At 39.3% G+C, this 15497-nt stretch overlaps 1 long non-coding RNA gene across 6 annotated transcripts in view; it reads right to left on the bottom strand.

The window, feature by feature from the left end:
• Positions 1–15497, bottom strand: part of LOC129556740 (uncharacterized) — a 191684-nt gene that overhangs the window by 174707 nt on the left and 1480 nt on the right. For 5 of the 6 annotated variants that reach the window (XR_016037838.1, XR_016037842.1, XR_016037839.1 and 2 more), the window contains exon 2: positions 13561–13632. The exons of the other annotated variant lie outside the window; for it this stretch is intronic. This is a non-coding gene — a long non-coding RNA (uncharacterized LOC129556740). The remainder of the gene's footprint in view (positions 1–13560; positions 13633–15497) is intronic. 6 annotated transcript variants of the gene reach the window in all.

Genomic DNA, 15497 nt, shown 5'->3' on the forward strand with positions numbered 1-15497 from the left:
AAATTACAGAAGGATATCGATTCATTTCATAAGGTAAACCATTCAACATTTCCCAACCACTAATTCTGAAGCAGCAGAAATTGATGGGTTCTATGAAGACCTTGAGACCTTCTAGAACTAACACCAAAAAAAGAAAGATGTCCTTTTCATCACAAGGGATTGGAATGCAAAAGTAGGAAGTCAAGAGATACCCAGAATAACAGGCAGATTTGGTCTTGAAGTACAAAATGAAGCAGGACAAAGGCCAACACAGTTTTGTCAAGAGAAAACGCTGGTCACCACAAACACTCTTTTTCAGCAAACCAAGAGATGACTCTACACATGGGCATCATCAAATGGTCAATATCAAAATCAGACTGATTATGTTTTTTGCAGCCAAAGATGGAGAAGCTCTATGCAGTCAGCAAAAACAAGACCTGGAGCTGACTGTGGCCCAGACCATGAACTCCTTATTGCAAAATTCAGGCTTAAGCTGAAGAAGGTAGGGAAAACCACTAGGGCATTCAGGTATAATCTAAATCAAATCCCTTATGGTTATACAGTTGAGGTAACAAATAGATTCAAGGGATTAGATCTGGTAGACAGAGTACCTAAAGAACTATGGACAGAGGATAATACCATTGTATAGGAGGCAATGACCAAAACCATACCAAAGAAAAAGAAATGCAAAAAGGCAAACTGGTTGTCTGACGATGTTTTACAAATAGCTAGGAAAGAGAAGTGAAAGGCAAGGAAGAAAGGGAAAAATATACCCAACTGAATGCAGTGTTCCATAGAATAGCAAGGAGAGTTAAGGTCTTCTTAAATGAACAATGCAAAGAAATAGAGGAAAACAATAGAATGGGAAAGACTAGAGGTCTCTTCAAGAAAACTGTACATATCAAGGGATATTTCAGGCAAGTATGGGCATGATAAAGTACGGAAATGGTAAGGATCTAACAGAAGCAGAAGAGTTTAAGAAGAGGTGGCAAGAATACATAGAACTATACAAAAAAGGTCTTGGTCTTTAAGTCAACACAGGGATAGGTTCAAGATAGTGAAATAGAAGGACATGTGCTCATCTCCTGTGAGAGCATGAAAATCGCAACTAGCAGTTGAACAAGCATCGACAGGAAGATGCTGGAACCCAACCAAAAAAGATACCCCATGTCCAGAGACAAAGAAGCTGCAGTGAGATGGTAGGAGAGGCACAAACAGGATAAAATCAAGTCCCACACCCACCAGGTAGGTCACCCACAAACTGGAGAACAATACCACCAAAGAAGTTCTCCCACTGTTGTGAAGGTTCTGAGCTTCACGCCAGGCTTCCCAGCCTGGATAACTGGCAAAGGGACTGGGAACCTCCAGGGAACCTGCCTTTGAAGGCGAGCAGGATTTGATTACAGGACTTCCACAGGACTGGGGGAACCAGAGACTCCATTCTTGGAGGGCACAAACAAAATATTGTGTGCACCAAGATCCAAGGGGAAAGAGCAGTGACCCCATAAGGGACTGAACCAGACCTGCTATTATTGGAGGATCTTCTGTGGAGGTGTGGGTCAGCAGTGACTTGTCATGGGGATGGGGCCCTGGAAACAGCAGTCCTGGAAGGTGCCCCTTGGCATAAGTCCTCTTGGAGGTTACCATTAACCCTACCATAGAGCTTGTAGACCCCAGGGCTGGGTTGCCTCAGGCAAAACAACTAACAGGGAGGGAGTGCAACCCCACCCATCAGCAGATAAGTGTATTAAAGTTTTACAGAGTTTGGCCCTGCCCACTAGAGCAAGAACTAGTTTTTCCCACCACCAGCCCCTCCCATCAGGAAGCTCTAAGAGCTGACAGAAGAAACAAGAAAAACCACAATCCCCCTACCTAGAACAAAAACCACATTACAGAAAGTTTATCAGAATGAAAAAGCAGAAAGTTTTGTCCTAGTTGAAGGGACAAGCTAAAACCCCAGAAAAACAACTAAATGAAGTGGAGATAGGCAAACTTCCAGAAAAAGAATTCAGAATAATGATAGTGAAGATGATTCAGGATCTTGAAAACAGAATGAAGAAGTTGCAAGAAATGTTTACCAAAGACCTAGAAGAACTAAAGAACAAACAGAGATGAACAATACACTGGAAGGAATCAATAACAGAATAACTGAGGCAGAAGAATGGATAAGTGACCTGGAGAACAGAATGGTGGAAATCACTGCCACAGGCCAGAATGTAGAAAAAAGAGTGAAAAAATGAAGACAGCCTAAGAGACCTCTGGGACAAAACTAAATGCACTAACATTTGCATTGTAGGGATCCCAGAAGGAGAAAATAGAGAGTAGGACCTGAGAAAATATTTGAAAAGAAATATTTCCTAACATGGTAAAGGAACTAGCCAACCAGGTCCAGGAAGCACAGACAGTCCCAGGCAGGATAAACCCAAGGAGGAACATACTGAGACATATAGTAATCAAAAAGATGAAAATTAAAGACAAAGATAAAATACTAAAAGCAACAAGGGAAAAAACCACAAATGACCTACAAGGGAAATCCAGTAAGGTTATCAGCTGATTTCTCAATAGAAACTCTACAAGTCAGAAGGGAATGGCACAATATATTTAAAATGATGAAAAGGAAGAACCTACAACCAAGAATAATCTACCCAGAAAGACTCTCATTCAAATTTGATGGAGAAATCAAAAGCTTTCCAGCCAAGCAAAAGTAAGAAACTTCAGCACCAACAAACCAGCTTTACAATAAATGCTAAAGGAACTTCTCTAGGCAGGAAACACAAGAGAAGGTAAAGACCTACAGAAAATAAATCCGAAACAATTAAGAAAATGGTAATAAAATCATGAAAGTGAAAGTCACTCAGTCACGTCTGATGCTTTGCGTTCTTATGGACTACACAGTCCATGGAATTCTCCAGGCCAGAATACTGGAGTGGGTAGCCTTTCCCTTCTCCAGGGGATCTTCCCAACCCAAGGATAGAACCTGGGTCTCCCACATTATAGGCAGATTCTTTACCAGCTGACCCACAAAGGAAGCCCAAGAATACTACATATCAATAATCACTTTAAATGTAAATGGATTAAATGCACAAACCAAAAGACAGAATGGTGAGGCAGATGAAAACATATGCATGTATGCCCTTCCACTTACCACATCACTTTACTTAATGCCTCAAACTGTATATATTTTATATTGTTAGGGTAATCTCTTTTCATTATTCTATTACAAATATTTTCTAATTTTCCTTATTATGGCTTCTTAGATACACCCATCATTTCATAGTGGACATTTAATTATGAAATACACGTGATTTTTAAAAGTATCTTTGATGTTAATTTCTCACTGAGATATTAATTTCTCACTTAAATGTTTTCTTCTCTCAAATAACCTTTTTTTTTTCATTCTTCTAACTTTATTGAGGCTTTCAATGACTAAGTCAAAGATCTCTCTTGGTAAATGTCATATTGCACTTGAAAATATATGGGTTATTTTCAAGTATCTTCTGATACTGATTCCTAACAATTCCACAGTGACAAGAAAACAGATTATATACAATTTCAATACCTTAATTTTTGTAGCTTTTTTTATGTCCCTGGATATGTTCCAGTGTCCCCTAGTTTAAAGTCTACGGAAATTGAATAGAATTTGTGTAAAAATTGTATAAATCTTAATTATGTTAATTATGTTGAATTGGTTCATAGTGCTCTTCAGGTCTACTACATCTTAAGTCCTTCTCAGTTCAATTCAGTCGCTCAGTCATGTCCGACTCTTTGCGACCCCATGAATCACAGCACGCCAGGCCTCCCTGTCCATCACCAACTCCCGGAGTTCACTCAAACTCATGTCCATCGAGTCGGTGATGCCATCCAGCCATCTCATTCTCTGTCGTCCCCTTCTCCTCCCGCCCCCCAATCCTTCCCAGCATCAGAGTCTTTTCCAGTGACTCAACTCGTCGCATGAGGTGGCCAAAGTATTGGAGTTTCAGCTTTAGCATCAGTCCTTCCAATGAACACCCAGGATTGATCTCCTCTAGAATGGACTGGTTGGATCTCCTTACAGTCCAAGGGACTCTCAAGAGTCTTCTCCAGCACCGCAGTTCAAAAGCATCAATTCTTTGGCGATCAGCTTTCTTCACAGTCAAACTCTCACATCCATACATGACCACTGGAAAAACCATAGCCTTGACTAGATGGACCTTGGTTGGCAAAGTAATGTCTCTGCTTTTTAATATACTATCTAGGTTGGTCATAACTTTCCTTCCAAGGAGTAAGCGTCTTTTAATTTCATGGCTGCAATCAGCATCTGCAGTGATTTTGGAGCCCCAAAAAATAAAGTCTGACACTGTTTCCACTGTTTTTCCATCTATTTTCCATGAAGTGATGGGACCAGATGCCATGATCTTTGTTTTCTGAATGTTGAGCTTCAAGCCAACCTTTTCACTCTCCTCTTTCACTTTCATCAAGAGGCTTTTGAGTTCCTCTTCACTTTCTGCCATAAGGGTGGTGTCATTTGCATATCCGAGGTTATTGATATTTCTCCCAGCAATCTTGATACTTCTCTGTATATTTATTCTATTAATTTTTGAGAGTTTGACATTGAAACTCCAACTAAAAATCTTAATTTATCTACTTAAAAAGTATCATAATATATACTGGAACTATATGGTAATCTTGTTCGGCATTTTCCAAGTCTCTTGTAAATGTGTTACCATACTTTCATAATTAAAAAAAAGTCTTAACAGCCCAGATAACCATGATGGACTGGTCACTTACCTAGAGCTGGAAATGATGGAGTGTGAAGTCAAGTGGGCCTTAGGAAGCATTACTATGAACAAAGTTAGTGTAGGTGGTGGAATTCCAGCCTGGCTATTTAAAATTCTAAAAACGATGTCAAAGTGCTGCACTCAATATACCAGCAAATTTGGAAAATACAGCAGTGGCCACAGGAATGGAAAACATTAGCTTTCATTCCAAACCAAAGGAAGGGCAATGCCAAAGAATGTTCAAATTACCATTCAATTGGGCTCATTTCACATGCTAGCAAGTTTTTGCTTAAAATCCTTCAAGCTAGGCTTCAGTACTATGTGAACTGAGAACTTCCAGATGTACAAGCTGGGTTTGGAAAAGGCAGAGAAACTAGAGTTCAAATTACCAACATTTGTTGGATCATGGAAAAATCAATGGAGTTCTAGAAAAATTTCTGATTCATTGACTACACAAAAGTCTTTGACTGTGTGGATCACAACAAACTTGAAAATTCCTAAAGAGATAGGAATACCAGACCACCTTATCTGCCTCCTGAGAAACCTGTATGTAGGTCAAGAAGCAACAGTTAGAATTGGACATGGAACAACTGACTGATTCAAAACGGAATGGAGTATGTCAAGGCTGTATATTGTCACCCTGCTTTATTTAACTGATACACAGAGTACATCATGCAAAATGCTGGGCTGGATGAAACACAAGCTGGAATCAAGATTGACAGGAGAAATATCAACAACATCAGATATGCAGATGATACCACCCTAATGACAGAAATTGAAGAGGAACTAAAGATCCACTTGATGAAGGTGAAAGAAGAGAGTGAAAAAGCCAGCTTGAAACTCAACATTAAAAACTAAGATTAGGGCATCTGGGCCCATCACTTTACAACAAATAGAAGGAGAAAATGTGGAAGCAGTGACAGATTATTTTCTTGGGCTCCAAAATCACAGATAGTGACTGCAGCCATGAAATTAAAAGACACTTGCTTCTTGGAAAATAGGCTGACAAACCTAGGCAGTGTAATAAAAAGCAGAGGCGTCACTTTGCTGACAAAAGTCCGTATAGTCAAAGCTATGGTTTTCCAGTAGTCATGTATGGATGTGAGAATTGGACCATAAAGAAGGCTGAGCACCAAAGAATCGATGCTTTTGGATTGTGGTGCTGAGAAGATTCTTCAGAGTCCCTTGGACAGCAAGGAGATCAAATCAATCAATCCGAAAGGAAATCAACCCCAAATATTCTTTGAAAGACTGATGCTGAAGCTGAAGCTCCAATACTTTGGCCACCTGAAGCAAGGAGCCAATGGGAATCTTCCCAGTGAGAAAGACTGAGGGCAGAAGAAGAAGGGGGTGATAGAGGATAAGATAGTTGGATAGCATCACTGACTCAATGGACATGTATTTGAGCAAACTCCTGGAGATTGTGGAGGACAGAGGTGCCTGGCATGCTACAGTCCATAGGGTTGCAAAGAGTAGGACACAACTTAGCAACAACAACAACTGAACAGAAGAAGCTTCAGGATAGGCTGGGGTAGTAAATATTATTACTCACATTAAGTGGTAAATATCTGATTGGGGCTAACCAGTATTTTCAGGGGATTCTGAGTTAAATTCATTTGGAGTAGCATTATGACAGGCAGCTACATTATAAACACTGGGAAGTGCTGCATATTGATTCCCTTTGGGAACTGGGGTTTTGGATTGGGGAGGGGCTTTCCTGGTGGCTCAGTTGGGGTTGGGAAAACTGACTTTTTGCAAAGTGAATAAAGTTCTTTATTTCGAGAAATATTTGGAAAATGTTTTCACATTATCTTTCAATTCTACACACAGAATTGTATTTGCTGGCCTTCTGTGTTCCTGTTTGATGGATCCAAAGTTAGAATTAGTTGAGAAAATTCTTACTAGCAAGTAATGTTATTGTCAGTCTTAGGAATAATATAAGTCATAGTTAGCTGGGATCCTCTTGCCCCTTCAGGTCTAGGGGAGATAGGCTCAACCCTCTACCCCACGTGGAAAGTCCAAGGCATTTCTCAACAATTCCATGAATTTCTGGAGGGCTTATATTCTCACTGTCAGCTCTGACTCCAAGTTACTTTCTGTTGAATTTGTTGAGTTTAAACTTGATCTTTTCATAACCTCTTGTTTTCCTTATTTGCACCATGTCAGTGCAACACAGAACCCAGTCCTCCTTTCTCCCTCCCTCCCTCTTGACCATGCATGCTCAGTCTCTAAGTCATGTCCAGTCATGTCTGACTCTTTGTGATCCCATGGACTGCACTCCACCAGTCTCCTCTGTCCATGGAATTTTCCAGGCAAGAATTCTGGAGTTGCCATTTCCTTCTTCAGGGGATCTTCCCAACTCAGGGATCAAACCTGCTTCTCCTGCATTGGCAAGTAGATTCTTTACCCCTGAATCACCTGGGAAGTCTCCCGCCTCCCCACCACACACACATACATAATATTACAATCCACCAAGACATTCTGGTAGGTAGTCAACTTTACTAGAGTTTTGAAAAGAGGAAAGTCACACTGCAAAAACACGCATATGATATCATCCTTGTTTTTTAAAAATAAGTCCTTCATCCTTTTCAGCAACAATTGTCACTGTAGCCACCCTCTCTTCATTGCCCTCTACCTGTGTGCCCACAGTCTTTAAAAGAAGGGGGAAAAAAATCCCCTCATTCACTTATAGAGAATAATTTAGCCCTAACAGACACATTTTAGGTCATTTTGACTGCAAGTCGCAAAAAACCCAGTTCAAACCAGTTTACGCAAGAGAATCTGTTGAATCTTTTTAATGAAAGTCCAGAACTAGATCTTATTTGAGGCACCTCTGGATGCAGGAGCTCTGCCCTGCCTGTAGACCAGCTTTCCTTCTTTCAGTCTGTTGACTCCATTCTCCCTGGTACTGATTCCCTTTCAAATATCTTTTGCTTGCTGTGGCAAGATCATTGTACTAACTTTTCACATCTTGCAGCATTCAACACCAACTGAAACGTTGAGCCTGCCTCAGTTTCAAAAGTCTCAGCAGTCTCACTGCATTGAATTGGCAAGAGTGAGTCATATCTCCATCCCTCTGTTTATCACTGTGGGTATAGGAATGCAGCATTCAGTTCAGTTCAGTCACTCAGTCGTGTCCAACTCTTTGCAACCCCATGGACTGCAGCATGCCAGGCTTCCCTGTCCACCACCAACTCTTGCAGCTTACTCAAACTCATGTACATTGAGTTGGTGGTGCCATCCAACCATCTCATCCTCTGTCGCCCCCTTCTCCTCCTGCCTTCTATCTTTCCCAGCATCAGGGTCTTTTCACTGAGTCCGTTCTCATCAGGTGGCCAAAGTATTGGAGTTTCAGCTTCAGCATCAGTCCTTCCAGTGAATATTCAGGACTCATTTCCTTCAGGATGTACTGATTGGATCTCTTTGCAGTCCGAGGGACTTTCAAGAGTCTTCTCCAACACCACAGTTTAAAAGCATCAATTCTTCAGTTCTCAGCTTTCTTTATAGTCCAACTCTCACATCCATACATGACTACTGGAAAAACTGTGGCTTTGACTAGACAGACCTTGGTTGGCAAAGTAATGTCTCTGCTTTTTAATATGCTATCTAGGTTGATCATAACTTTTCTTCCAAGGAGCAAGCATCTTTTAGTTTCATGACTGCAGTCACCATCTGCAGTGATTTTGGAGCCCCCCAAAATAAAGCCTCTCACTGTTTTCCATTGTTTCCCTGTCTATTTGCCATGAAGTGATGGGACCAGATGCCATGATCTTAGCTTTCTGAATGTTGAGTTTTAAGCCAACTTTTTCACTCTCCTCTTTCACTTTCATCAAGAGGCTCTATAGTTCTTCGCTTTCTGCCATAAGGGTGGTGTCATCTGCATATCTGAGGTTACTGATATTTCTCCTGGCAATCTGCAGCATAATTATTGGCTTAAGCCTAGTTCCCATTATCCAACCCAGGAGCTCCAGGGGTGGGATTACTCTGATGAACCACATAGAAGGAATGACTGGCTCCTTAAAAGGAAACTAGCTATGAGAACCATGGAATGATGAAATGTCACAGAGCAACAGCCAAAAACATCAAGATCCAGTAAACGCTTGACCCACCCCCATAGTCAGCTCAGGGCATCCCTTTGAATATCTAAGGCCTCCCTGAAGTTTTAAAATAGTTAATAGCCTTTCCAATTAAGTCTGTAGACAAAGGCCATCTTCCTACCCATTGATGGCTTAGAGTGGGAAAGTTCAGTTTTACAGATACTGTAAAACAGGTGCTAGAAATGTTCTATATCTTGATGGTAGTTAATTTACATGGGTGTGTACAAATGTAAAAATTCATCAAGATGTACACTTAAGATCTGTGTATTTTACCATATACTTGTTATTACACTTCAGTTAATACTATTTTTTAATTTTTTCAAGATGACCAACAAATGTCCAGTGTGATTTGCAGTGCAATAATCAAGCCACTTATCTTTGGTCTGCCTTTACACTAAGCCTTATTCACCCAGAGGTGAAGACATAGCTTAGCTGAGGTTACCAGAATAGAAAACCTAAATATGGATTTGGGCTCAGGTCTTAGTTGGAATTAATACAGTTGTGTCTGTCTGAAATCTCTTTTGGGACTTCTACATCCCTCAGAAATTCAGTACATTTACATAAACATGTAGAGGCTGAAGATAACCCAAAAGATAACGTCTATAATTAAGACTTCTAAACATTTTCCTAAATTATTCAGGTGAACATATTCAAGGCAGAAAAAGTTTGCCTTCTATCAAAAATAGAGGTAATCAAAATCATTAGGTTTCTGATGTGAAATGACCACATCAGATTGTCCCTAAAAGCAGGTTATAATGGACTTTGAATCCTGTACTAGCTGCATGACCTCAAGCAAGTCACTTGATTGTGCCTGAGCTTCAGTTTCACATCTATAAAACAATAAGTAAGGTTCCTCTCTTCCAAGGCTGTGCTGAGAAACAGATGGCATGCATAAAAGGTTGTCATTAAATGATCAAGTCTCATTATTATTCTGATCCCCTCTGCCTCTTGCTTTTGATAGGATTAGTTCAGTTCAGTCGTGTCCAGTTCTTTGCGACTCCATGGACTGCAGCACGCCAGGCTTCCCTGTCCATCACCAACTCCTGGAGCTTGCTCAAACTCATGTCCATCGAGTCGGTGATGCCATTCAACCATCTCATCCTCTGTTGTCCCCTTCTTCTCCTGCCTTCAATCTTTCCAAGCATCAGGCTCTTTTCCAGTGAGTCAGTTCTTCACATCAGGTGGCCAAAGTACTGGAGTTTCAGCTACAGCATCAGTCCTTCCAATGAATATTTGATAGGATTAATTGCATTTTTTTCAGTGACTCTTCTGAACTTACCTTCTTAGAACGGACTTTTTGTTCATAATTACTTCTAAGGTTAAGTGATTCCAGGGTTCAATTTAACAACCCCTTCTATTTTGCCAATATATTGGAACATCTTGCTTGAATTTCATCTAAACATTTTTCTGATGCTGTATCTATGTGGCTTATCTTTCTAGATTTTCTGAAGTTCAATTGTAATTCATTCTGCCTATAATATTATTCCTTTTGGGATAATAATTCCTTTTGGTGATCCAGTGGCTAAGAATCTGTGCTCCCAATACAGGGGATGTGGGTTTGATCCCTGGTCAGGGGAACTGGATCCCACATGCCACATCTAAGAGTTTGCATGCCACGACTAAAGATTCTGCATGCTACAACTAAGACCCAGCACAGCCAAATAAATAAATTACATAATAAATATTTTAAAAATAAAAAAATATTATTCCTTTTGAAACTTCATTATCAACTGTGGCAACCTGAATAAGGGCACAGTGTCTTGACTCCTCTTCGTCTGTTTCAATTATTGTATACTTCTTTAGCAGCACAAAAAAGATGAATAAGAAATAATTGTTGGTAAGGAGAGTGGCAATTTTCTTTTTGAAAGTTGAGATTATTCTTACATAAAGAAAAGCTAACTGTTTTTCATAAGCTTCTAGAGAGAATTATGAGAGAGAAGATTTAATGAGAGTTGTAAGAATATTTTGCAGATTAGTTCACTACCTAAGGTCTAGCAAGAAGAAAGTGTAATTTTAGGTACTTACATTTTTATCTAGTCCTTCTACAAGTTTGCTATCATATTCTTCCTTTTACATCTGTTGAAACTAAGGTTAAATGGTAAGTTATATGGAAGAGACATACTTGGTTAGCTACTGTTGAGTTGCCAAGTCATGTCTGATTCTTTGAAACCCCATGAACTTTAGTTCACCAGGCTCCTCCATGCATGGGAATATCCAGGCAAAAATACTGGAGTGGATTGCTATTTCCTTCTCCAGGGGATGTTCCCAACCCCGGTCTCCTGCATTGACAGGCAGGTTCTTTACCACTGCACCACCTGAAATCCCATATTTGGATAGAGATGCATCTAAAGTTAATGCTTGTGCTTTTGCCAAAAGATATTCTTCAGAGGCCCTTATCTGGTAGAGTTTGGTGGATCTCTTATCTCAGCTAAAGATGTGATAAACTTTAGAAATAGAACATTGATTTGCTTCTGTACATTAAATGGCTTCTGTACAGATTTCATATGTTTCCTTTAACTAGACTGTAAATCAGGAAGGAAGAAACAAAGGAAGAAAAATGATCACTGTTCTCTGCATCTACTGAGGACTGCTTAAGAGGAATAATAATTTATAAAAGGCCAGTTTTAGATTGCTTCAAAAGGAACTTCTATTAAAGACAGTATCCTAGAAAGAGGGTTACTCAATGTAAGCATGGACCACCAAGCAATTGATAGAATTGCCTTAATGAAAATTATGGTGTCTAAGATCTAAATTCAATAATTGCCACCTTCTAGGTTGGAAGGAAAGTTATGACCAACCTAGATAGCACATTAAAAAGCAGAGACATTACTTTGCCAACCAAGGTCCGTCTAGTCAAGGCTATGGTTTTTCCCGTGGTCATGTATGGATGTGAGAGTTGGACTGTGAAGAAAGCTGATCGCCGAAGAATTGATGCTTTTGAACTGTGGTGCTGGAGAAGACTCTGGAGAGTCTGTTGGACTGCAAGGAGGTCCAACCAGTCCATTCTAAAGGAAATCAATCCTGGGTGTTCATTGGAAGGATTGATGCTAAAGCTGAAACTCCAATACTTTGGCCACCTCATGTGAAGAGTTGACTCAATGGAAAAGAGTCTGATGCTAGAAGGGATTGGGGGTGGGAGGAGACGGGGATGACAGAGAATGAGATGGCTGGATGGTATCACTGACTCGATGGACATGAGTTTGAGTGAACTCCGGGAGTTGGTGATGGACAGGGAGGCCTGGCGTGCTGTGATTCATGGGGTCGCAAAGAGTCGGACACTACTGAGCGACTGAACTGAACTGAGGACAGTAAGAGGAGAAGGCAATGGCACCCCACTCCAGTACTTTTGCCTGGAAAATCCCAGGGATGGAGGAGCCTGGTAGGCTGCAGTCTGTGGGGTCACTAAGAGTCGGACACGACTGAGTGACTTCACTTTCATTTTTCACTTTCATGCATTGGAGAAGAAAATGGCAACCCACTCCACTGTTCTTGCCTGGAGAATCCCAGGGACAGGGGAGCCTGGTGGGCTGCCATCTGGGGTCGCACAGAGTCAGACATGACTGAAGTGACTTAGCAGCAGCAGCAGCAGCAGGACAGTAAGAACCTGGATTCAAAAGCCTTTTGGAAAAGTATTATTTTTATCATGTAATTACTTCTGTTAACATTAATTTAAGTGTAAAATTGAAAATTTAAGATCATCTCAGTATGTCCTCATGGGGACACATCTGTGTTATAGTTAGTACAAACACAAATGGCCAGAATGACACAGTTACCAACATTTAAACATGCTAACATGAACATGACTAATATCATTGACATGTTGTGATATATTCAGATATTTGTTTATTAAATTAGCATATTGCTAGGAAAAGTACATAACTAAAAGTAGATAATAGCGCCTTCCCATTCCATCCTTCTCCATTCTTTGGGAAAAGCAGACATTGTTATTCACTATAAAGTCAAAGATGATCCTTTTTCTAGATTCAGAGGCCCTGGAAAGTGTTACTGGGTCAGGGAATGACTCAGATTTACAGTCCAAACAAGTTCCTACTGTGAGTGGCTGTGTACGTCGCAGCTTTACCATCCCTGCTGCTGAATCACAGCCACTACTATTGCATTTCTGGGATTTTTTTTTTCCTGCTTCTCATCTATGGTTCCCCAGATTCATTGTTCAAAATTAACAAAATATAACACACAAAGATCAAAGTTCAGCTTTGAAATATACAAGCATCATGTCCAAATATTACAAACAAGGTCAACAATAAATCATGTTGAAAAGAGGCAGAAAGTCATGAACATAAGACAAAAGATTATAAACCATAATTCACAGCATGGAGCCCCACCATCCTAAGAGAAGTAACTAAAAGGTAACAATAAGAGTAAAGGCAATGACAACAAGTAACACAGGTCAGGAACCTGAGGTTTATAAGTAAAATGGCAAAATGTCCAGAGGAAAAGGCAAAGGGGGAAAGGTCACAAGCCCAGACAGACTAACTAGGTATCACTGTAATGTTGGCTTGCTCATTTATTGTTTTTCATTTTGGTAAATGCAACGCTTATAATTCTAGACTTCGGTTGGTTGGTTGGTTCTCAAAGTCACTCTAGGAAGTGTGATATCAGTTATTTAGAGGACCCTAAGAATAAAATCTCATGTGTTCAGTTAAAGATGCTCCTAACATCTTAAAGGAAAAACACTGAAAATTTTAAAGCAGGAAGAATAAACTTACATTGAGTTCTTATGGTATCATGTGGCCAATGTGGCATCATCCAGTCTTTTCTCAATACATGGTAGCAAATCACTGACACAAAAAGAATGATTTATTGAAAGTTAGAGAGAAGACACAACTACAAAACTAAATGTTAGATTTCTAGGTCAAGTACAAAGCTAATAATGGTTTCAAACTACTAGCGACAGTATATCATATTTTTCTTGTGATGAAACATAATTACAATGAATTAATATTTACAAATCACACTGAGGCTCTCAGATGAACTGAAGTGATAAGTAAATAAATACTACATGAATAATTACACAATTAATGCCTTTGAAATTATGGATTGTAAATTGGAAAACCATAATTGCCTTATAGGACCCAGGCCTATAGACAATATTGGAAGTGATGCTGAAATCAACTGCTCTCTTATCAAAGAAGAAAATAAAGTTCCAATTTACCTAACTTGTAATGTACCACAGGAGACATTCTGAACATAGTATCAGTTCAGGATAGTTGATATAAGGACATGGATAAGTAAATAGCCTGATCTTTTTCTATTACGTGTTCATATGCAGTCAGTGCATAAAAATAACTTTTAAATATTTTAAAATATTTAACAGCCACTATAGTGAGAAATACATGTGGGATAACTCATTCTTTGAGTCATATTCATATGAGATGTAAATATTAAGTATTACAAATATTCAAATGTGATATGGAAAACTTGATTTTTGTAAATTTTCTTTTTAACAGTACTTTAATCTTTTATTGATAGGAAGGAAAATGGGGAGCAGGAAATCACACTGTTAGTTAAACGTTTTTAACTCACAGCTTTGGAAACTCAAGATTCCAGATCATTTTGGAAATTTAAAAAAAGCAAGAATCTAGTTTGCCAAATAATACAAAGCATTTGGGGATATGAAAAGCTAACCTCTCCCTCCCAACCCATTCAAAAACTCTCTAGAGACTCATCTATAACAATTAGGAACAGGAAAAATTTTATTTTTTCTCATTTGATTGCTTTAAAATGACTTAAGGTAAAATATCCTAAAATTGCACTAGAATCAAGGGCTTTTCTTTGTAGTTCATCACAAAAATTACTGAACAGGTATTTTCTAAACCCCAAAGAGCTTTGATTCCAGACCCAGATCACATACTAAGAAATTTAGCTATATTTTATTGGCTTCTTTATAGTCTTCCATATTTTCTGAATTTCCTTCCACGGACATATATCACTTTTATAATCAGGAAAAAAATCACATAAAGAAGTTTAGTTCATATCCAAAACTTGCTCATGATCAATAAAAATGAGAGGATAAGCTGGAGAGCATGATGTAAGTTCTGGGGTTGGCCAAAAAGTTCATTTAGGTTTTTCTGTAATCTCTTATGCAAAAATCTGAACAAACTTTTGGCCAACCCAACATAAGCTCCACCATGTGAGTCTGTGTTTGGCTTTAACGATTTCTTATGTTTAGTAGCAAACATTCTGGATGATGTAAACAGACACTATTACTTCTTCCCTTACTGATGAGCACTGAAGCATGTGAGCACTTACATAATTTTCTTCAGCATGGAGGTTAAAAAATAAATTATCCAGCAGCTTTACAAACAATGTGAAGGCTGCATTAAATAAATCTAAAGCTCTGGACAGCGTTAAGCCATCTGAGATTCTTGCTAGGAGGAGACTCTCAGGCCTATCAAAGCGAGCAAGAATGAACTTCTCAACTGAAAATTATTATTTTAAGGAATGTAAAGAGAAGCAACACATTCTCATAAAAATTTGGAGAGACCAAAGCAGAAGGAGGCTGAAGATTTGCCACCAGCTGTTGATACGTACAAGCTCTGTGACCCTGGACCACTTACTTAACTTCTCTGAGTCTCTGTTTCCATTTATAAAATGATAATAACAGGACCTCTTTGGAGTGTTACTGAAAGGATTAAACTAGGTA

Source organism: Moschus berezovskii, chromosome 7, assembly GCF_049115385.1.
Source record: "Moschus berezovskii isolate FMDL1 chromosome 7, NW_MosBer_1.0, whole genome shotgun sequence".
In the NCBI taxonomy this organism is placed as follows: Eukaryota; Metazoa; Chordata; class Mammalia; order Artiodactyla; family Moschidae; genus Moschus; species Moschus berezovskii.